Source organism: Chiloscyllium plagiosum, unplaced genomic scaffold, assembly GCF_037043375.1.
Source record: "Chiloscyllium plagiosum isolate Xiang-an unplaced genomic scaffold, Cpla_swu_hap1 HiC_scaffold_13, whole genome shotgun sequence".
NCBI lineage: Eukaryota > Metazoa > Chordata > Chondrichthyes > Orectolobiformes > Hemiscylliidae > Chiloscyllium > Chiloscyllium plagiosum.
Window position 1 is genome coordinate 25,854,773 of NW_028270151.1, and position 24,270 is coordinate 25,879,042.

At 40.1% G+C, this 24,270-nt stretch overlaps 1 pseudogene across 1 annotated transcript in view; it reads right to left on the minus strand.

Moving 5' to 3' along the window:
* Positions 1–24,270, minus strand: part of LOC122555638 (scavenger receptor cysteine-rich type 1 protein M130-like) — a 149,260-nt pseudogene that overhangs the window by 18,057 nt on the left and 106,933 nt on the right. Inside the window, exons 17-21 of the transcript XR_015759256.1 lie at positions 22,697–23,008; positions 19,289–19,606; positions 9,305–9,620; positions 7,748–8,062; positions 5,868–6,179 (exon numbers count right to left, since the gene is read on the minus strand). The product of XR_015759256.1 is annotated as a scavenger receptor cysteine-rich type 1 protein M130-like (transcript). The remainder of the gene's footprint in view (positions 1–5,867; positions 6,180–7,747; positions 8,063–9,304; positions 9,621–19,288; positions 19,607–22,696; positions 23,009–24,270) is intronic.

The following is a 24,270-nucleotide window of genomic DNA, read 5'->3' on the forward strand; positions in this document are numbered from 1 at the left end:
AATTCTCTAGTCACGTTGATTATGAAATCTACTTGCATGATACCGTTATTTGTAGCATCTTTCGTTATAAACAACACATTTCTACAGGCCATTGGGCAGGAAATAACATGCGACAATAAAGACTGAATATATACATTTTGACTAAGATTCTACAGATTTCTTTTTTTTGCATTTGCTATTAAATATTTTTGGATTTTAATCGAGCAATGTGAGAAATATTACGGCAATTAAAACTACTGCCATGTAAGAGACAAATACTATAAATTTAGATTTAATTCAGTTTACCTTTAGGAACTTAAGTATTTGGTTTCACATTAACCCTTTAAACTATTGAGATTGAAAGCGACTCAATCATCAGGTAAAACACACACACAAAAAATTACTGTCCCAGATGATGGCAATACCAGACAAGTCAAATCCTGAAATGAAACATAGATTTTAATGGTTCCCCAGAGACAGGTATCAATGCTCATAGATTAGCTCCAGCAAGAACATATCGAGTTTAGGTCTCTTCTATTTGAATTGTAGGGCGAGGATGAATAAGCTGGGGCTTTCCTCCCTTGTGCATTGGAGTTTGAATGGTGACATTGTAGAGATTTATGGAATGACGAGGCTCATGGATAAAGTCAACAACCAATGTCATTTTCCTTGGATGGATGGGGTGTGTGGTGTCCAAAACCAGAGGACATAGGTTTAAGGTGAGACCATGAAGATTTGAAAAGGGCCTGAAGGGGTAGGGTTTTGATGCAGAGGGTGGTGCATGCATGGAATGCACTGCCAGAGGAAGTGGTGGAGGTTAGTAAAATTAAAACATTTAGAAAGCATATGGATGCACATATGAAGAGGAAGGGTTTAGAGAGATATGGGCCAAATGCTGGAAAATGGAACTCGATCAGGTCGAGACCTCTGCTCGGCACAGATGAGGTGGATTCATGCGTCTGTTTCTGAGTTGTATGATTTTATTACTCTGGTGCTGTTGTTTGTTGAATGTTTCATTTTTTTGTGTCAACTCACACTAGAGTTTGCTTTTTCTGCGAAATCTGACAAAGGTGGTAAATCGTGTCCCTGAGCATTAGGTTCAACAGTTTGCTTCATCAATTTTTGGGTACTTATCTCTGCGTATCTATTCCACTGACTCCTGTGGATTCACTGAGGGCATCCATAATGACAGACAGTAACAAGGGAAAAGACCATAAGACCATAAGACATAGGAGCGGAAGTAAGGCCCTTCAGGCCATCGAGTCCACTCCACCATTCAATCATGGCTGATGGGCATTTCAACTCCACTTACTCACATTCTCCCCGTAGCCCTTAATTCCTTGTGACATCAAGAATTTATCAATTTTGCCTTGAAGACATTTAGCGTCCCAGCTTCCACTGCACTCTGTGGCAATGAATTCCACAGGTCCACGACTCTCTGGCTGAAGAAATGTCTCCGCATTTCTGTTCTGAATTTACCCCCTCTAATTCTAAGGCTGTGTCCATGGGTCCTGGTCTCCTCGCCTAACGGAAACAATTTCCTAGTGTCCACCCTCTCCAAGCCATGTATTATCAAGTAAGTTTCTATTAGATCTCCCCTTAATCTTCTAAACTCCAATGAATACAATCCCAGGATCCTCAGCCATTCCTCATATGTTAGGCCTACCATTCCAGGGATCATCCGTGTGAATCTCCGCTGGACACGCTCCAGTGCCAGTATGTCCTTCCTGAGGTGTGGGGACCAAAACTGGACACATTACTCCAAATGGGGCCTAACCAGAGCTTTATAAAGCCTCAGTAGCACAACAGTGTTTTTATATTCCAACCCTCTTGAGATAATTGACAACATTGCATTCGCTTTCTTAATCACAGACTCAACCTGCATGTTTACCTTTAGAGAATCCTCAACTAGCACTCCCAGATCCCTCTGTACTTTGGCTTTACAAATTTTCTCACTGTTTGGAAAGTAGTCCATGCTTGTATTCTTTTTTCCAAAGTGCAAGACCTCACATTTGCTCACATTGAATTCAATCAGCCATTTCCTGGACCACTCTTCCAAACTGTCTAGACTTCTGCAGCCTCCCCACTTCCTCAGTACTATCTGCCTGTCCACCTAACTTTGTATCATCAGCAAACTTCACTAGAATGCCCCCAGTCCCTTCATCCAGATCATTAATATATAATGTGAACAGCTGTGGCCCCAACACTGAACCCTGCGGGACACCGCTTGTCACATGCTGCCATTCCGAAAAAGAACCTTTTATCCCAACTCTCTGCCTTCTGTCAGACAGCCAATCCTCAATCCTTACCAGTAGCTCACCTCAAACACCATGGGCCCTCACCTTGCTCAGCAGCCTCCCGTGTGGCACCTTATCAAAGGCCTTTTGGCAGTCTAGGTAGATAACATCCACTGGGTTTCCCTGGTCTAACCTACTTGTCACCTCTTCAAAGAACTCCAACAGGTTTGTCAGGCACGACCTCCCCTTACTAAATCCATGTTGACTTGTTCTAATCCGACACTGCTCTTCCAAGAATTTAGAAGCCTCATCCTTAATGATGGATTCTAGAATTTTACCAACAACCGAGGTTAGGCTAATTGGCCTATAATTTTCCATCTTTTGCCTTGATCCTTTCTTGAACAAAGGGGTTACAACAGCGATCTTCCAATCATTCCGGGACTTTCCCTGACTCCAGTGACTTTTGAAAGATCTCAACCAACGCCTCCGCTATTTCCTCAGATGTATGCATCTGATTCATTAATTCCTGACAAATTCTCTTAATTATGAACTTTAAAGATTGATGTGATACTAATAATGTTCCTATAGATTGTAATGATAAACTGGTTATGTGAATTATTTTATGCCCAAATTATTCATAATTTCCCTGAACATTTGTGACAGAAAATCTGAATGTTTGAGATTTGATCTGATTGCATTTCTTTTGGTCAGCTACGTGATGTATAAAAATGCATAAGTCTTTCTATTGCCGATTTTGATGTATTATTTCCCAAAGGCACTTTTTCAGGAAATCTCATTGAAATATCCATAATCCACAATCTATTATGATCCTGCCAAATAATTGCTTAAAGACATGTCCAGTGAGAGAAAAAAAATGAATTTGGAGATCACGAAACATGATTATCCAGGGGAGTGATGGAAAGTATAAATTGAAAAATAAATACTGTGGTAAAAATTAGTCAGAAATTGGGGGATTGTGAATGTTTTAAAAGCTAACTGAAAATGACTAATAAATAATAAGACAAGAAAATAAACTATGAGGGCAAACTAGTAAATGCCATAAAAATAGACAATACGAACTTGTTTAAATATGTAAAAAGGAAAAAAAGAGGCCGTAATGAACATTAGCCCCTTAAGGAATGAGGCTGGTTAAATAATAATGGGAGCCAGGAATTGGTAGAGGAGTTGAACAAATATTTTACAACTGCTTTCATGGTAAAGGACACAAATAGCAACACAAAAAAATCTAAATAATCAAGGGGCTAAAGTGAGAAGATATTGAACACAATAGCTATCATTAGATAAGAAGTGTTAGGAAAAATGATGGGCCTAAAGTCTGATAGAGCACTGTGCCTGATGGGTTGAACCTGAGGATTTAAAAGGAAGTAGCTACCGAGACAGTAGATGAATGTCAACTTTCAATAAACCTTGCAAACTGAAAAAAATTCTTAGAGAATTGGTACCTGTCCACAAGATTCTTAGTCAAAAGGTGAGGGGGTTTTAAAACAAAGCAAGTAACTATAGGCCGTTTAGCTTAACATCTGTCATTTTGAAAATATTTGAGTTTACTATATTATGATTTAATAGCAAAGCATTTTGAAACACACAATCTAATTTGATCAGTCAGTTTGTCTCCATGAAGAGCAAATCATGCCTAAAAAATATTATTGCTCTCCTAATATTTGAAGAGGTTAAAACAAAGAGAAGATAGAGAAAGAGGAACCTGTAGGTGTAATATATTTGGATGAATTAAAGGAATTTTATAAGGTGCCACACATTAAGCTGCTTAATAAGGCATGGGTCTATGGCTTTGGGGTAATAATTTGACATGGATAGAAGATTGACTAATTAATCGAGGACAGAATAGGGATAGAATGCACATATTAGATTAGATTAGATTACTTACAGTGTGGAAACAGGCCCTTCGGCCCAACAAGTCCACCACCGCCCCGCCGAAGCACAACCCACCCATACCCCTACATTTATCCCTTACCTCACACTACGGACAATTTTTGCATGGCCAATTCACCTGACCTGCACATCTTTGGACTGTGGGAGGAAACCGGAGCACCCGAAGGAAACCCACGCAGACACGGGGAGAACATGCAAACTCCACACAGTCAGTCGCCTGAGGCGGAATTGAACCTGGGTCTCTGGCGCTGTGAGGCAGCAGTGCTAACCACCGTGCCACCCAAAATTTTGGATGCCAACCTGTAACTAAAGGGATGTTACAGCAATCAGTGATGGAACAAGAATTATTTACAATGTATTAATGACTTAGATCATGCAAATGAATTGCCAAGTTTTCAAATGATACAAAAAAATGGTGAACAAGGCAAATAGTGAAGATGACACAAGGAGTCTGACTGATAGGACAGATTAAGTGAGTGAGCAAAAACTTGGCATTCTTGTTCATGCTGTGCAAGACTCTAATCAGGCTACATTTGAAACAGTGTGAAAAGTTTTGTCACCTTTTTTAAAAAAAATATGTACTGGAAGTAGAAACAAACCAGAGAAAGTTCACCATGTTGGACTTTGGATGGATGGATTTTCACATCAGGAGATGTTGACTTGGCTTGGTTTGTACTGATTGGAACTCAGAAGAATGACAATTGAACTTATTGAAATATAAAACACAAACAAAAGCAGAAATTGTTGGAAAAGCGCAGTAGGTTTGGCAACATGGTGTGGAGAGAAACTTTTCAGTTTGAGTGACACTTTCTCAGTACTTGCTATTGAACCTATTTAAAAATAACATTCTTAAGTGGCTTGGAAGAGTGGGAGAGTCACCATGATTTCAGTGCAAATGACACCCATTTAAGGGAGGAATAGAAAGGAATTTCATCACTCAGTGTAATGATTCTGTGATTTTTTTTACCATACAGGGAATTGGAGGCCAGTTCATGAAGGATATTTAATGCAAGAATAGAAAAGGTTGGTCCCACACTTTCAACTGGAGTATACACTAAAGATATCTTTGACAGAATCCATTTTTACCCCGAGATTGGCATTACTTAATGTTGATTTGAACCTATTGTATTTAACCCACTGGGCACTTATTGCTGCTGGATCAATTTCTTAGGTTGTGGTCATTTGCTCCCATACTCACAGAGCACATAACGCAATGACATGAGAATATCCTTACCTGAAATTCAATCGTTTTTTTGTTCATTATAGACACTGCTGTAGTTGGCCAGGGGGTTGGTTGATTTTATATAGGTGACTAAATGTTTCCTTCTCCAATACACAATTAGCAATACAGTTAAAATATTGGTTTACATGAAATCTAATTTTAATTGTCAATGCATAATCGATGAAGCCCAGTCTTGGTAACTGCTGAATTCATTTATTTTTCTTCAAGTAAAACCCAGTTGAGGTTTAGAACAACACAGCAATTAATTTCTGAATAAGTTTGTCTGGATATATATCAATGCATTTTTTCTTTAACTAAAGGCTTCTATATTCATACAAAATGACATTTTGACTTTGTTGACTTACTTCAGTGCAATGTAACGCAAAAGCTGCATGAAATGGTCAAGTTAAGCTCAACTAAATGCGACAAAATATAAAATTACTATTTCGGACTGCTTACATTCAAATTTTATGCATTATTATGCATACTTTGACTCCGATAATTAAAGAGGTCCTTACCAGAGCAAACCACACCCACGTCATCATCAACAGACAACTCTTTCATTTGTGTAAAATTGCAATTCGCCAGGAAGCGTTCACTTCCGTTGCAAGTGACATTGTTGATCAAGGATGGACCTGTGCCTTTGCCAAACTTTGATTGGTTGTACACTCTTATTGCAGAGCCACAATTCAGTTGTCTGCAAACGACATCCGCATCATTGAAATTCCACTGAGTGTCAGTCACTCTCCCCCAAGTGCCACGATTATAAACCTCCACTCGGCCATCACAAATGGTCTCCCCATTGGCCAGTCACATCTGCCAATCTTCACCTGTACAAATGCAATTTGATAATCAACGTTCATTAGCATTCTAGAATTGAAATGTGAACATCAATTATAAAAGTTGTTATTCTGTGGCTGACCATTATGCAATTTAAGTAATGGGGAAATATTACAAATACCGAATGTAAAGGCTATCAGCAAGCTTGAGAAGGGATTCGGGTATTAAGAGAAGCCTCAGTCAGAACATTTTTGATCAGAAAGGCAATACATTTCCTCACTTAATCTGCATGTGACCACAGACACATAGCAATGTTTTTTTTTCCAAAAGTACCTTTTTAAATGATCTTATAAAGCATTTAGTTTGAATGAGATTAGGGGTCAGCAGTAAATGCTGACCCCGCCAAAGATACTAACGTTCCATGAATCAATAAAAATAAAATTGCCATATTGTTTTCTTATTTCAAAGCACGTCGATAGCGTTAGAAAGGCCAGAGTTTGCTTTTGAGAAGATTACAATTTGACTATTTCTTGACCCCACTGCAGACTGTATGCTGTACCTACAGTCACCGTTTAGGGGTGGGCGTGCAATAAATTGCCTCAGGGATGATGATGAAATAGCAATAGGTTTCCAAGTCATGACACCTGTGAGCTGAAGGGTGCCTTGGAAGGGGTGGCATTAGTGTATACTTAAGCCTTTGTTCTAACAGGTAGTAGCTTTCTTTGGAATGAAATGTGCAGGCACAGAGCTTTGGTGAGTTGCAATCGTGTATCTTTGAGCTACCAGGTCCATCTAATACGAAAATGAACACAGAATTCTAGAGAAAGTCAACAGTTCTGGCAGCACGTAGTGCAAGAAGCAGAGTTAACATTTTGAGTGTGACATTTATTCAGAACTCTCTTCTGAAGTTCTGGATATCTGCCAGACCTGATGAGATGCTCTTGTGCCAAATAAATGATTGAATTACACATCAGACTAGGAAACCAATATTGAGACTGAGGGATTCACATTGGTGCCAAGTTCGACCTCTCATTTGGAACAGAAGTTAGGGTTTTAGCCTTGACTGAGTGTCACAATCGTGCCGTTGCAGGGAATATGAAAATGTATAACTAAAACAGAAATTGCACGCGAGGCTCACCAAATCTGCCAGGATCTGGGGAGAGAAAGGAAAGTTTATGTTTCGAGTCCAGTGACCCTAGTACAGACCACGACTCTCTCCACAGACGCTGCCAGAACTGCTGAGTCCCTCCAGGAATTCCTGTTCTTGTTTACCATTTTCAGCATTCTGTGGATATATGTTATATTTCTGTGCACATTTCTCGTAGTAAGTGTAAAACCTGATAAATTTCAATCTCCTCTGACAAAGGAGAGAATTGTGGTATTCTGCTACCTGCAACCCCTCACTCCGCTGTCTCCCTCCCCCATCCACCCACCCACACCACTAACCCCCATGTCTCGGAAATTATCACAAATCAAATTTGTGGAATTATCACAAAGCAGAAGAATTGGGACTTTCGCACCCACAACGGGCCATGACTTATCACGCACTGGAGAAATTTACATGAAAATAGATACAGCCAGAGAACGACTTATACGCGAAGCTGAATGAAACACCTACCAGAACAGATGACCCCAGCATCATTGCCGTGTGAGCACTTATGGCGTCCCGAGGATGAAACCGGGCAGTCACGTAAATGCATTTCATTGCCGATACATTCGTAGATATCATTCAAAATCGGCCCAGTTCCCTCTCCAAAAAATGCACCTCCTGGTGCTGCTATCGCGGCTCCACAACCGAGTTGATTGCAGACAACAGCTGCATCCTGTAAATCCCAGTAGTTATCGCAGACTGTGCCCCAGGTGTCACCCAGCAATATTTCCAGTCGTCCTGAGCAGGTATCATTACCACCAACTAATCGTGGTCCCATTTGACCTTAGTGCAGAAACAATGCATGTTATTAAGCTGTATTCATATTCTAATGAAAATTTGTTTCTGATGTACATATCTACAGTGCATACAGAAACGATTGTTTGTGCAAGGAAACCTCTATATTTCAGTAAAAGTTAAGCGAGCAGCGCCACAATTTTGTGAGACAAACAAGCTTTGACAACAGCAAAATGACGCCGTAACAATGGATCGCTAAAGGGGAAGGAGCTGTAGAGATACAACAGGTAGGACATATATTGAGTTTTTCAAGATAAACTCAGTATTAGGGGATGACACCAATGTTCTGTGAATGAAAGTAAGCTAGAAAGAAGTAATCATCTGCAGTGAAGCATTGGAGTTAAATTCGCCAGACTATTGTGAAACAGGGTAAAAACAATGACTGCAGATGCTGGAAACCAGATTCTGGATTAGAGTGGTGCTGGAAAAGCACGGCAGTTCAGGCAGCATCCGAAGAGCAGGAAAATCGACGTTTCGGGCAAAAGCCCTTCATCAGAAATACAGGCAGAGTGCCTGAAGGGCGGATAGATAAATGAGAGGAGGGTGGGAGTAGGGAGAAAGTAGCAGAGAGCACAATAGGTGAGTGGGGGTGGGGATGAAGGTGATAGGTCAGGGAGGAGGGTGGTGTATTGTGAAACAGAACAACAAAATAGAATTGTAGTTCAGCAAGAGGCATTTAGATTGGAGATTCTGGTGCAAAAAAAGGTGGGGGATCTAAGCAAGGGATACAATATGCTTTCTGTTTCACAAGATGGAAATACGGAATAAATTTGACTGAACCATGTTGGAAGCTATCGGGCATTTATTATTCTATTTTTTCTCAGATGATGTAATGGCTTCTGAGGTTTGTTTCCCAACCTTTTCATTGTCTGATGTTAGATTGGGACGAGATTCTTTAGCTCAATTTGAACCGCAAAGGAAGTTTCTCCTTCAAAACGGCAATTGAATCAATTTGATACCAAACATTGAAAGGGATAAGATTATAGTGGTGCTGGAAAAGCACAGCCGGTCAGCAGCATCGGAGGAACAGGAAAGCCTAGCGTCACTTCGAATCCTCATGTTGAAACGCGAACAGCAATCTGAGCCAAAAGTTGAAATCAACCATATTTCTCACATCAGTGACAGACATATAAATAGAAAAAAAGAATGTCGAGTTTACAGGAAAATAGCACGAACTTTAAACTTCGTGTTCCACTCCAATCTCGGAGCAGGAAGGGACAAAACACTTACCAGAGCAAATGATACTGACGTCATGTCTGTGTGTGCAATTCCTTTGATTGTTTTGTCTCATCGGGCAGTCCCAGAGAATGGTCTCATTCCCCTGGCATTCATAGATATCCTGCCACACAGGACCACTGCCCTCTCCAAACGGAGCCTCTCTGAGCACTGCTATCACTTCTCCACATTTTTAAGGAAGCACAAACCACACGAGCGTCTTGTGAATCCCAATGTGAATCACACACTGTACCCCAAGTATTCCCTTTCTGTATCTCCAATCTTCCAGAGCATCCATCCGTTCCATTAACCAGTCTTGGCTGCCTGTGCTCTGTTGTATTAAACAGATGGGATAAAATCTTCAACATAATTGGCTTGAATCCACAACATAAAACATTATTTTAACAGAGTTTAGCATTGTTCAAATGATGAAATGATAATTCATGATGAAGTTTGATTGACCTTTCCTAAAATTGCATTATTTCTTCCAAATAGTTAATAATATTTTGTTTTACAATTTTTATTGACCCACATGGTGCAGTTGAACACGCGCTTCTGAATCACTATCTTGTGATCACACTTGAGCTTTCACTTGTATTTTATCATGTCATTTTAATTGTTAAATCTTGGTGAGAAGGAAATAAGATGATGAATTGACCTGAAAGCATTGTGATACAAACTTGGATTTCAAGTGGTTCACAAAGATAATACAAACTTAGAATTAAATTTTCACCATTTGAAACTTCCAGCTATCCCTTTTGAGATAAAGCGATTTCAAGAAGTAAAATATGTCTATCAGCTAATAAATAGCTTTTGCAAATTTTAATCCGTTCCACAAGTCTCTGTCATCAAATGTCACAATTCTTCATTGTGATTGACAGTTATAAAATGTTGTACAAGTGTTCTTATCACATTAAAAAGGACAAAATTAATTTAACACAGTTGAGTATGTTAGCTGTTTGGTGGATGGACAAAAAGGGAATGCAACAGCATTGCATCCTCTCCTATACAGACAGCAGCATCTCAACAAATCTTCTCCACAACTGCTACCTCTCACTAAAGGAAGATCAAATGCAGCAAATGCATGAAACACCAACATTTGCAAGCTCCTTTCAAAATTATAATCATTCTGACTTGAACATGTATTGCCATTCCTCTGACAGTTGGCTAAACATTTGGAAATCCCTTCCTAACAGCACTATGGTTGTATCTATGCCACAGGAACTGCTAGGGTTGAAGAAGATGGCTGATCACCACTTTCCAAGATTAAATTAAGGGTGGGCAGTGAATGTTGGTCTAGCTGATGTCCAAATCTTGCGAAGGAATCAATCAAACAAATCCACACCTTGGGTAATGAAATTTATGAAGTTCGTAACTGCATTATTTCTATGAACAAGGTTATTTGGTACCCAAAGACCCATAATTGTTTTCATTTAGAAATGACCACATATATCAGCATTATTCAATAGCAAGAAAAGGTATGATTTCATGCATCACTAGTTAGTCACACCTGGAGTCTGTAGTATGATAAACACAGTAATTGGAATTTACTTCCCACACTTAATTTAAGTAAAGTTTCTACTTGGAGCAGTGTGATGTAGAAAAGAAATTAATTGATATCAGCATCATCTACTCACCACAATTGTTTGAAGGTGCAGAAGGACATATATTTCTTATTTGTACTCTGGCAGGAAGAGTGGAAGAGCTGAATATTATTTAAATTCCAGAAAGATCGAGTACAAAGAGATTTAGGAGTCCAAGATTCAGTCGGTAATTCAGGTTTAGTTTGTAATGGGGGAAAGAAAATTGAATTTTGGCCTTCATTCAAAATGGAATGGAATACAAAATTAGGGAGTATTTGTTAAAACTACACAAAGCACTGGTAAGACCACTGATGGAATACTGTGAATGACTTTTGTCTATTTCTTGTCTGGCATTCAAGTTGTTTTCTATTTCCTCACTAGCGCTTCTGCACTGATTGTGAAACATCATCTATAATAATGCAGGTTTTCCAGCACTTAGCCCTATATCCTATGCTGCTTCAAGTGTTCACCTAAATTGTTCTGAAAAGTCTTCAGGGAACCTGCATCAATAAGAGTTCCAGATAACCTCAATCATTGGTAACAAAATACTTTCCTCAAATAGCCTCTCATGCTCTTGCTCCATATCTTAAAACTGTGCATCCTAATTATTGACTCCTCTATTCAGATGAAGCTATGCCTATCTACATTGCCTTTGCCTCTCAGAAGTTTGTACACCTCAATCAGATACCCCTCAGCCTTCTCTGCTCTAAAAAAGGAACAGCCCCAGCCTACTTTCTCTTCATAGCTGAATCACTTTAGACCAGGCAACTTCTCCGTGAAGCCATTCTGCACTTTCTCTCATGCAGTCATACCCTTCCTATGGTGTGATGATAAGAATTGCATATTTCTCCATAGTGGCTTAACACTGTATAGAGATCATAATCTCCTTGGCCTTGTAGTCTATGCCTTATCAAACAGAGGTAAGTATTTCATATGCTTTCTTAACCATTTTACCTTTACACCCTGTTGCCTTCATGGCATCTTTGTATCTTATACATAGATGCCATGATCACTCAGATGCTCTATACTTCGCAAGGTGTAACCTTGCAATGTGTACTCCCTTGCCTTGGTAATCCCTCAGAAATGCATCATTTCATTCTTGTCAGGATTGAATTTCATTTACAACTGGTCAGCCTATAAGGTAAGCCGAGCTACATCAATCTGTAAGCTATGGCTTTCTTCTTCACATTTATCAGACAGAACTTTCTATGGTATCTGCAAAATTACTGATCATACCACCTGCATTCATGCCTAAGTCATTAATGTACACAAAACAGCAGCACCAAACCTTATGGTACTCCACTGGATACAAGCATCCAGGCACAAAACAATGTTTGACCTTCACTCTTTGCTTCCTGCCACTAAACCAATTTGCCAAATTTCACTGGATCCTCTGCGCTCTTGATTTCAGTCTGCCAGTCAGACCTTGTCAAAAGCCTTAATGAAGTCAATGTAAAGTATTTCAATCCCATTACCAGTATCTAGACACTATGTCACCGCCTTGAAAATTTCATACAATTTTGTGAGACATTATCTCCCCTTACAAAGGGCAAAAGTAAGGACTGCAGATGCTGGAAACCAGAGTTTAGATCAGAGTGGTACTGGAAAAGCACAGCAGGTTAGGCAGCATCCAAGGAGCAGGAAAATTGATGTTTTGGGCAAAAGCCCTTCATCAGGAATAGGCTATTTCTGATGAAGGGCTTTTGCCTGAAACGTCGATTTTCCTGCTCCTCGGATGTTGCCTGACCTGCTGTGCTTTTCCAGCACCACTCTGATCTAAACTCTCCCCTTACAAAGCCATGCTGACTATCTTTGATTAATTGCTGCCTTCCACAGCAGTTTGAGATGCATCTTATCTGAGCGTGGGGAGTTTTCCACTGTTGAGCCTGCTAACAGACCATGAATGCTAATGCCAATCTCTCAATGCTAATTCATTCAAGCACATCAAAGTCCTTATCCCTGGTTTCTTGTCCTACATTGTCCTTCTCTATGATGAATACAGTTGGAATGTGCTCATTGAAAACTTCAGCAATGTCTTATGGCTCCGCACACAGATTGCCACATTGGTTCCTAATTGGCTTTCCTCTTTCCTTGGTTATTCTCCTGCAGCTAATATATTTTTCTCCTTTATGGCTCTGCACTTTAGTTATTACCCTTTTGAATGTCTCTGACTGCTTTGCTATGGATGTTCCTGCAAGTCCAATCCTTTCTTATCTCTTTAAAATTGGCATTCATTCAATTTGGAACTTTTATTTCCAGAATACCTTTAACCTTATCCATTATAACATTAAATCTGATTGAATAATACTCACAATCACCAAATTATCCCCCACTTTCATTGCTTAGTGCCCTTAAATTCAGGCCAGCAGTGCCCCTTCTCTTAAATGACTTTCTACGCTCTGGCTTAGTATGTTCTCCTGGAAACATTTTAGAAATTCTGTCCCCTCTCAGCCTTTCATAACTTGTATTCTCCAGTTAATATTGGGGAAGGTGAAATCGCCCAATATAAATATTGTATTATTTTTTCACTTTGAATTTGCCTACATATCTGTCTTGCTAACTCCCCTTAACTGTTTGGGTATTCATAGTGCACCCAGCAAAGTGACTTCCCCCATTTGGCCTGATTCTATCCATTTGGCCTGATTCATGGAATCGTCAAGGATGTCATCCCTCCTTGCTGCAGTACTTGACTCATTGCGCTCTGCTGCGATACCACCTCTTCTTCTACACACCTCATCATCTTGCCTAAAGTAACTGCACTCTGGAATATTGAGCTTTCACTTCTGTCTCTCCCTCAGTCATGTCTCCATAATAGCAATGTTATCACATCCCCTTGCGTAATCAACACTGTCAATTCATCTGCATTACTCACAAGACTTCATGCTATAAAATAAATGCCATTCAGTCTTGCATTAACTTGACTATATTTGCACTGCCTTCTAGCTGGACTTGGTTCTTATTCTCAACTTGTCTATGCGTGATCCCCTCTGTTTTCCATCGTAACCAAATAAGTTTAAATGCCCATCACCCATATGGTCAAACACTCCTGCAAGTACAAACAGTTCAAGTACAATCTTTCAGGCTCAAACTACTCAATCCTGTAGTGGATTTGATTCAGATCCAGGAATCTAAAGCACTCTCTCTTGTTCCAACTTTTCAGCCACACATTTATCTTTTCTGTTTGCTTATTCTTGTACTCACTAGCATAGAGAGAGGAGAGGGAATGGGGAGGCAATGGCCCATTGGTATCATCGCTGGACTGTTCATCAAAAGACTTAGATCATGTTCTGCATTCAAATCCCACCGGGGCAGGTGGTGGACTTTGAGTTCAACAAAAATCTGGAATTAAGTGTCTAATGATAACAATGAATCCATTGTTGATTGCTGGAAAAAACCACCTGGTTCACTAATGTCCTTTAGGGAGGGAAACTGCCATCCTTACCTGGTCTGGCTTACATGTGGCTCCAGATCAACTGCACTGTCATAGATGTTTAACTGCCCTCTGGGCAATTAGGGATGGGCAATAAATTCTGGCCTAGCCAGTGATGTCCTCATCCCATGAATAATTTAAAGAAAACCCTGACCAGAGGGAATTACTACAGAGTAAGGTGTTGTAATTCCAAGACAGAGATGAGCATACTTTTCTTACCTTAGATGGTAGGATAGTGAATCTGTGGGATTCTTTATTGCAGAAAGCAGTCGAGGTTATGTCATTCAAAGATATGCAGGTTGAGGTTTCTTTCACAATGAAGCAAATCATGTGATAATGGGTAAAGGCGGTATAGTGGAGTCGAGTATTATCAAATGGGATTCAGATAGCCTTTTAATGTTCTGTGGCCCTGTTTTCCTATCCCACTCCAGCAGATGAAGGAATTTAAATTCAATAAAATGCTGGAATTAAAATTCTAATGATGAGCATTAAACCTGGATGAAGGTTTGCTCACTTAGCTGGAAGGTTCATTTTCAGACATTCATCACCATACTAGGCAACATCTTCAGTGAGCCTCCGGATGAACCACTGCTGGTGTTTCCTGCTTTCTATTTATATGTTTGGGTTTCCTTGGGTTGGTGATGTCATTTCCTAAGGTGATGTCAATTCCTGTTTTTTTTCTCAGGGGGTGGTAAATGTGGTCCAAGTCAATGTGTTTGTTGATGGAGTTCCTCTTGGAATGCCATGCTTCTAGGAATTCTCGTGTCTGCCTCTGTTTGGCTTGTCCTAGGATGGATGTATTGTCCCAGTGGAAGTGGTATCCTTCCTTATCTGTATGTAAGGATACTAGTGTGTAGTATCTCATAAGTAAGGATCATGTTGTTTTGTGGCTAGTTGGTGTTCATGTATCCTAGTGGCTAGTTTTCTGCCTGATTTTTGAATGCAGTGTTTGTTACAGTTCTATTTTGTAAATGACATTAGTTTTGCTTGTTGTCTGTATAGGGTCTTTGAGGTTCATTAGCTGTTGTTTTAGTGTGTTGGTGGGTTTGTGGGCTACCATGATGCCAAGGGGTCTGAGTAGTCTGGCAGTCATTTCTGAGATATTTTTGATGTAAAGGAGAATGGCTAGGGTTTCTGGACATGTTCTGTCTGCTTGTTTGGGCTTGCTGCTGAGAAATCGGTGGACTGTGCTCATTGGGTATCCATTCTTTTTCCATATACTATATAGGTGATTATTCTCTGCCCTGAATAGTTCCTTTGTAGTGGCTGGATGAAATAATGTTCTGATGCAGCTTCGTTTATGGATGTTAGGGATGATTGCTTCTGTCATTCAATATTTGGTCCGTATGTGTTCTTTTCCTGTAGATGCTGGTTTGAAGTTCTGCATTGGCTGTTCGCTCTACTGCAACATCTAGGAATGGCAGTTTGTTGTTGTTTTCCTCTTCTTTAGTGAGTTTTATGCTAGTAAGGGTATTATTGATGGTCTTGAAGGTTTCCTCTAATTTGTTTCGCTTAGTGATGACAAACATGTCACCCATGCAGCAGACACAGAATTTGGGTTGGATGGTTTGCAGAGCTGTTTGTTCAAGTCTCTGCATTACAGTACCTGCCAAGAATCCTGATGTCAGAGATCCCATGGGTGTTCCATTGGTTCGTCTGTAGTTTTTGTTGTTGAAGGTGAAGTGGGTTAGCTTGACAATACTATCCTTGCTGATGAAGTTGGTTATGCTTGGTGTATGTGTCTTCTAATAGTGTAGTCAGTGTTTCCTTGGCTAGGTTGATGTTGATTAATATGAACAGGACTGTTACAGCAAAAGAGACCATAATTTCATCCTCTTCTACCTTGGTGTCTTTGATGGTCTTCAGGAATTCTTGGGTGGAGTGGATGGAGTGTTGTGAGTCTTCTACTAAATGTTTTAGTCTTTGGTTTAGCTTCTTGGCCAATCTGTAAATTGTGTTTCAGGCAGGGAAACTATGGGTCTGAGGGGTGCTCCTGGCTTGTGAATTTTGGGTAATTTGTAGAAGTGTGTTGTGTTGGATCTTTCTGTTTTCATTTTTTGGAAGTTGCTCTTATTTATTTCTCCAGATTTCTGAAGTATTTTGAGTTGGGCTGTGATTCGCTTCTCTAGTTGTGGGGTTGGGTCTATCGCCACTTGTTGGTAAGTGTTGGTATTTGCAAGTAGTCCATTTGCTTTTTCAGTGTAGTCTCTTTGATTTAAAATGAATGTCAAACATCCTTTGTCTGCAGGTAGGATAACAATATTTTTATCTTCTTTTAGTCTTTCTAGTGCATTCCTTTCTTGTGTATTGAGTGTGTTTCCTTCCTTTTTCCTGCTTAACGTTGGCTATCTGTCTGATAGTTTGCTGGGTTTCTTCTATGAGTTGGTTGTCTTTCAGTGTTGTTTCTAATGCCGCTAAGAAATCTTTCTGGTCCACATCCTGGAAGTTGTAATTTAATCCTCTGACTAAGACAGCTTTTTCAGGGTCTGTTAAGGGTCAGTCAGATAAGTTTTTGATCCATTCTTCTGAGTTATCAGTGTTGTTATTTTGTGTAAGTTTGTCCAGTTTTTTTCTGCAGGTCTAGTTTTTTTTTTCATTTTCTGTGTTTTTTGCTGTTTAATATCTATGGCTTGTTGTACTGTGTCTATCCATTCATGGCTTGTTGCATGAGTGAGTAAAGATGTTTGGTGCAAAACTTCCTGTTTTTATTTATGGAGTCTGTTGTGGGCATCAACAATAATTTCTCTAAGCATTCTGCAGCCATTTTGGTTTACTATTCGCTTGTTTAGTGGGGTGTTAAGGGGCGGCTTTTATTTAAGACACTTAGTTATACCTGTTTTCTCAGGCATTCATGCTGGAAGTACAGCTGTTCGCAGGTGGCGCCCTGTCAGATGACATTCGTTTCTCATTTTGGGGCCTGTTTTAGCGTATTGTGCCCATAAGTGTTAGCAAGTTTTGAGAAGATTTGTAGCTTAGTTTGAGGTTCTGGATGTAGGTTTGCTTGCTGAGCTGGAAGATCATTTTCAGACGTTTCGTCACCATACTAGGTAACATCTTCAGTGAGCCTCCGGATGAACCACTGCTGGTGTTTCCTGCTTTCTATTTATATGTTTGGGTTTCCTTGGGTTGGTGATGTCATTTCCTGTGGTGATGTCATTTCCTGTTTTTTTCTCAGTGTGTGGTAAATGTGGTCCAAGTCAATGTGTTTGTTGATAGAGTTCCTCTTGGAATGCCATGTTTCTACGAATTCTCGTGTGTGTCTCTGTTTGGCTTGTCCGAGGATGGATGTGTTATCCCAGTGGAAGTGGTGTCCTTCCTTATCTGTATGTAAGGATACTAGTGAGTAGTATCTCATAAGTAAGGATCATGTTGTTTTGTGGCAAGTTGATGTTCATGTATCCTGGTGGCTAGTTTTCTGCCTGCTTTTTGAATGTAGTGATTGTTACAGTTCTTGCATGGTATTTTGTAAATGACATTACTTTTGCTTGTTGACTGTTCAGGGGTCTTTCAGGTTCATTAGCTGCTGTTTTAGTGTGTTGGTGGATTTGTGGGCTACCATGATGCCAAGGGGTCTGAGTAGTCTGGCAGTCATTTCCGAGATGTCTTTGATGTAGGGGAGAGTGGCTAAGGAAGAGCATTAAACCATTGTCATAAAATGCCCATTTGGATCACTCATATCCTTCAGAGAAAGAAACTGTCATCTGCATCTGATTTTGTTTACATGTGTGTCTCAAGACCCATGGCAGCAGTACTACAAAGGTTCAGTGGAATCAAAAAATTAGCATTGCTTTTCATTCTAGAGATGCAGCCAGACCACCTTAGCTTCTCCAGCAGTTTCATTTTTTGTGTTTGACCCTTAACTGTTTTCTGAAATAACTTAGCAAGCCAAAGCAATGAAGGAATAAATGCTGGCCAAGTCAATGATGCCACATCCCATTGTGAACTAAAAAATGCATTTGTTTTAAACTAATTGGATGCAGCAGTCTTGATGAGTCAAATGGTTCAGTTATGTTCCTATGTCTTACATTTTATTATCACCCTCTAATTGTTACAAGTTCCATGCCCCACAATTTGGTCAGCCTGCTATAGCTTGTGAGTAAATTAATAACATCTATACCTCAGCACCCTTTTCACAGCTGAGGCAACATCTTATTTCTAACCAGAGACAGGCTTCCATGTAATTTCTAATCAGGATCAAAAAGTAGCAACTTCAAGAAGAGATTAACAAAATATGAACTGCATAATGTATAAATCTTTGAGCCAGATGAATCTTTGTAAGTTATATACTGTTTTTACAAGGGGAGGTCAGCAGCACGGTATCCTGGAGCATATAACTGACCTCCTGACTCTCCAGAGTCTGCCTGTGAGTCAGAGACAAGAAGCAGAAATGTGACAGAATACTCTTTTCAATGCTCCAGCTCCAACAATACTCACAGGCACCACCCAGAACAATCCAGACAAAGCAGTCGGATGATTTGTTAACAAACATATACACTCTCTCCATCACTGATGGTCAGTAGCAGCAACGTGTACCATCTACAAGATGGATTGCAGAATTTCACGCAGGTTAGTTGGACAACAACCCTATGACCACTACCATCTAGAAGGACAAGGGCAGCAGATACATGAGAGTAACATCACCTGCAAACTAATCTCCAAGTCACTCAACTATCCTGACTTGGAAATATTTTACCAGCCATTCAGTGCCACTGGGTTAAAATCCTGGAAATTCGGACCGAGCAACATTGCAGGTACTTCAACAGCAAATGACAGCAGCTCACTACCACGTTATCTTTGACAAATGGGAGGGACAATAAATGCATACATTCCATAATTTGTTTTAAAATTTAATTGCTAATTTGATGTGAGTTCAATAACATTTTTGGTTTAATAATTTTCATGATTGTCCAATTTTGATCAGTGCTGTGGCATCCAATAATGCCAATGGCATTTTATTATCTAAAATGATACAGGCAGAAAAGTTACCTGAACAAACAGCACCAGCTGCTTCTTTCTCTGCAGAGCAGTTTTTGTGAGCCAAAGCCTTCAATTCACATTTCCAGGGGTCTTCCTCAGTGCCTTTGCAGTGAAGTTCAAAGTTCAGCATCGAGGCCTGACCAGCCCCAAACTGAGAATTCCCTGATGCAGATACAGCGTCACCACAGCTCAGGAATTTGCAGAAAGCACGAGCTTCATTCATATCCCACATTCGGCCACAGAGGATACGGGTTGCTAAAAAGTTACTGGCCTCAACTCTTCCAGCACAAGGGCTACCTCCATCCTTAAGCACAGCTAGTTGTCTGACTGTCAGGGAAGAACATTTGAGATTACTCACATTAGCTATCATGCATCAGTTAACAGAAGACAATAAACCACCTGTTTAAAATCATCTGCAGGACAGATACTTTGACTATCCTTCCTAATTGAAAGCATACCATTGATAAAAATCGACTGAGCAAAAGGTTAGCTCTACAGTTACAGAAATACCAAAGAAGTTAATGGTCAAGAGAAGCATGGCACAGAGTGCAATCCCGCAATCCATTTACATGCGATATATTAATAGAGGTCATAGATCATTAGCAATCATTATATATACAAAATATGTAAGACAGAATAGACAAAAGTATATTTTGGAATTGTGGACAGTACACAAAAAGTACAAAGAGTCGAAATCAGTTGTAGTGGTGAAACCCAGAGGTTTGTTTTAGCTTATAAAAGCAACAGAATTATACTGCATTTGCAACACTGATAGACCATTCTACCGTCAATCAGTGCTAAAACCCTCGGAGTTTCTGATCCATTAACATTACAACTACATCATGTCTCCCCTGATTCTAGTAACATTGAGCTGGTAAAACAAAACTAATTATCACTTACCTCAAGTGTTTCTACATTTGGGAAGAGGGATTAAGAACAATTTTTTTCTGATATGAGACTACTTAAACATACTTGGGTTTCCTGGCCAAACCACAAACTAATGATGCCTCACCTATTTTTTTGAGCATTCATCCCAAATTTTGGCATTGCTTTTTGAATATTCACTTTGGCATAACTTAATTTTCAACATCAAATTTTATGCAACTTTCATTCAAAAATGACAGCTTGCTATAAAAGGTTGATTGCACCACATCATTTGTAGACAATGTAACTCAGACATGGTTGAATGTAGAAGACAGGAGTAACTTTAGGAAAAAAGAAAAGTGCAACAGACATGAAGTTGAGGTGCTTGCCTCAAATTTGCATGTTGTGCAATTTTACCTATTAGCCAATCGTGAACACACACCCAAAAAGAAAGAGCAGGCCAAATATTAACCCTTATTCTCTTGAGGTTGTTGGTGGAAGGTGTGGTCTGGGAGTGCTTCATTTTTGTAAGTACTTTGAAACAACCAGGTTGCACATGTGATTGCACACCTTTGGGTTGGGTGGGACTCGAACCTTCACATCATTGTCCAGAGACAGTGACTCTACCAATGTGCCTAAAGAAGCAAGAACAATTTTAATCTTCTGAGCATCTTATTTACTGATTGAGACTGAGTCAGCAAACTACCAGCCAATTATGTCTCATTTTATGTTCAGAGTCGAAGAGTGTGGTACTGGAAAACACAGCCGGTCAGGCAGCATCGGAGGAGGAGAATCGACATTTTGGGCATATGTTCTTCATCAAGAAATGTATGCAAACGTCGGTTCTCCTGTTCCTTGGATGCTGCCTGACCGTATGTGCTTTTCAAGCACCACACCCTTCGACTCTGATCTCCAGCATCTGCAAGTCCTCACTTTCTCATTTTATGACCAGTCATGTTTTCTTTTCATTGGACAACATAACTAGTCAAATGTATAGATGGTCAAGGAGGCATTTGGATAAATAGATGATATAGATATCGAAGACAATAACTATTCTCATTTCACTGTGGTCAAAATTAGAGTGAACAAGTTTAGTTGCGAACACAAGCTGATGAGTAGTTACTAGCTAAATTTTATTGACTGCAACTATCTTGTTTGGTTTTTTTAAGGTTGTGGGCTCTGAAAGATATTACCAGAGAAGCAGAGGCAGAAATGGCAACAGACATTCAGGAATGGAACCATTGAAAACACAATTGTTAGTGGGACACAAATAAATAATGCTAGGTGTGGAGCCCATATGTCCCATTAGGTGTTCTCTCAGACGTTTTTGGCGATAAAGCAATGCAAACTTTTAATGGTATAGTGCCTCTAAAGCATTATAAAAGATACAAGACACCTAGTCACATGACCAGATATTTAATGAAGACAATCAGAGGTAAGAGTAAGGAGTGTTTGAAATGAGCAAAGTAAGGTTATGAGATATAGCCAGTTAGATAAAGAATTTCAACATTCAGGGCTAAGGAACTGTCGGCATGCCCATCAATGATAAAATTGTTGGTGCTCAGGTGACCAGAAATAAAGAAGTGATGATAGCTCATATCATTTAAGGAGCTCTTGTGTTATGGTGGTAGTCTCCTTACCTCAGAACAGGAGGTCCGTATTCAAGTCTGCTTCAAAGATGTGCGATGATATCTCTGAGCAGGCTGATGAGAAAATATCTACCTTGCAGCAATTGAGGAAGGATCCACATGGGACAGTGGCAGTGTGGTACCTTGTGATGTGGAATTAAGAACCACCTGTCCAGGCATGTGTTATAATATGTCGGAAACAGGGTCTTTAAAACAATGTAGGCCTGGAAACAATTGCAGATATATTGCGAGGCGAGGGACTGGAGAGATTTAAATGCAAGTATCAAGAGTTTAAAACCAAGGAATTGCTGAACTGGAAGCCAGAGTATTTCAAGGACCATGGAATTGGATTGGGAGCCATAGGAGCTGAGCAAACCACTGCTGGGTGATTTTACACCGTTGAAAACGGTGCACTCTGAGCAATTTGATGCAATGTATGAAGCTGAAATGTTCAGGCTTTGGGCTTAGCCAATTGCTGGGCAGAATTGGAGTTGCCACTCCAAAGTGAATTTAGTTGCAAGGGTGGAAGACATTGTTTTCAACCTCTCTCTATCCAGCCCCGGGTATTGGCTATATAGTTTTATAACTTGAAGAAAGTGGCGAGGTTGACACAGGTGAGGGAAAACTGGGTGTCTTAGTATTAAATGTGGAAGCGAATTTTCACCTTTGCATATATCACTTTGAAGGAAACATGTAGCTTATAGATACAAGTAAACAAATACTAAACAACCTGCTTCATTCTATGTCCTTCCCAGAATTTTTACGTGTCCCCCTTGTAAGTGCCTTCCAATGTCTGCACAGCCGGAGGTAGGAGCTCAATACATGACTACATTGGGGAACGCAATACATTTTCCTGGACATTTTAAATGCAAACATGGTACATGAAAAAAAGGCATATCCAATATTGATTGCCAGACACAAATACCTTTACAGAAGAAGCCAACAACCGTCCCAGTTCCACAGTTCTGCTGGTCCGAAGCACTGAATGAGCATTCTGACAGTGATGACTCAGTTCCAGCGCAATGAACTTTGTCCAACAAAATAGGCCCCGTTTCTTGTGAGATGGGTATAGACACTGTTGTGTGATAGGCGTTGCAACCATTCTGTCTGCAGACGACTTCGCCAGCTGTTGAATCCCACAGGCTACTACAGACGGAGCCCCACTGACCTCGGTAACGAACCTGAAGTAGCCCGATGCATGGCGCCTCCTGGCCCACCAATCTCGATTCGCTCAACTCTGTTAAACATTCAAGGAGAAACACAAAAAATATAAACCATCCAGACTGATTTGACGTCAGCATCCTAGAATCATTAGCTTTAAAATTATTTGACAGTCAATTGCACTTAAATTGGAATTTTCGTTTGCTATCTATGTCGATTTGATCCACGTTTATACTTCCGACAGTAGAGAAATTAATTGATGAAACTGATTATTGTTACTTAATAATTTCAACTTAGATTTTGAAACAATATATTATACCTAGAATTTTTCAGGGTCAACTGAGATGGTACGAAATATAAATTACACGAGACACTACCAGTGTTGCGCACATGCTTAGAAGTACATAATCCTGAGTGTGGAAGCAGGCCAGTCGGTCCATCCAGCCCACAGCGACCGTCCAAAGAGCATCCCACACAGACCCATCCCCTAACAACCCTGGCCAATCTAATTAACCTGCACATGTTTAGACTTTGGTTGAGAACCAGAGCCCCCGGAGGAAACCCACGCAAACACGGGGAGAATATGCAAACTCCACATACTCGCTTGAGGGTGCAATCGAACACAGGCCCCTGGCGCTTCGAGGCAGCAGTGATAACCCCTGAGACACCGTGCCACCGATCGAGAGCAAAAGCATATGAAATAATATATGTATATATATATAAAAGTTGTTGTCATTACTCCATGGTAAAACAGAAAATAATTCTAAATCGCAGTACATGTACTTAAGATCAGTGAAAATCGATCAGCATGCTAAATTCAATACTAATTGGCGAGAAATGCAAATTGAGCAAAACTCAGTTCGTGGGATTTAAATCTATTACTATTTACACACCGAATGCCATTCATGTGCACACGCATGCACTGATTCGCAATTCCCTGTTACATTACTTAAAGCATTGAAACTGCGCGACGTGAATGAACAAAAAAAGAGCGATATTGGTGTTTTGTGGTTTCTATCGCTCTCAGGTCAAATCAAGGCTACTCTCGTTTAACACAAACGATGGGACCAATCATTGGTAAAGGTTCGGAAACATTGGAAGTTCTTGTATAAGGCGAGTAAATAAGTTGTGGAAAAGCGACGTTTGCAGACATGATTTGGAGATGCGGGTGTTGGACTGGGGTGTACAAAGTTAAAAAATCACACAACACCAGGTTATAGTCCAACAGGTTTATTTGGAAGCACTAGCTTTTGGAGCACTGCTCCTTCATCAGGTGGTTGTGGAGTACACGATTGTAAGACACAGAATTTATAGCAAAAGTTCACTGTGTGTTTTCAG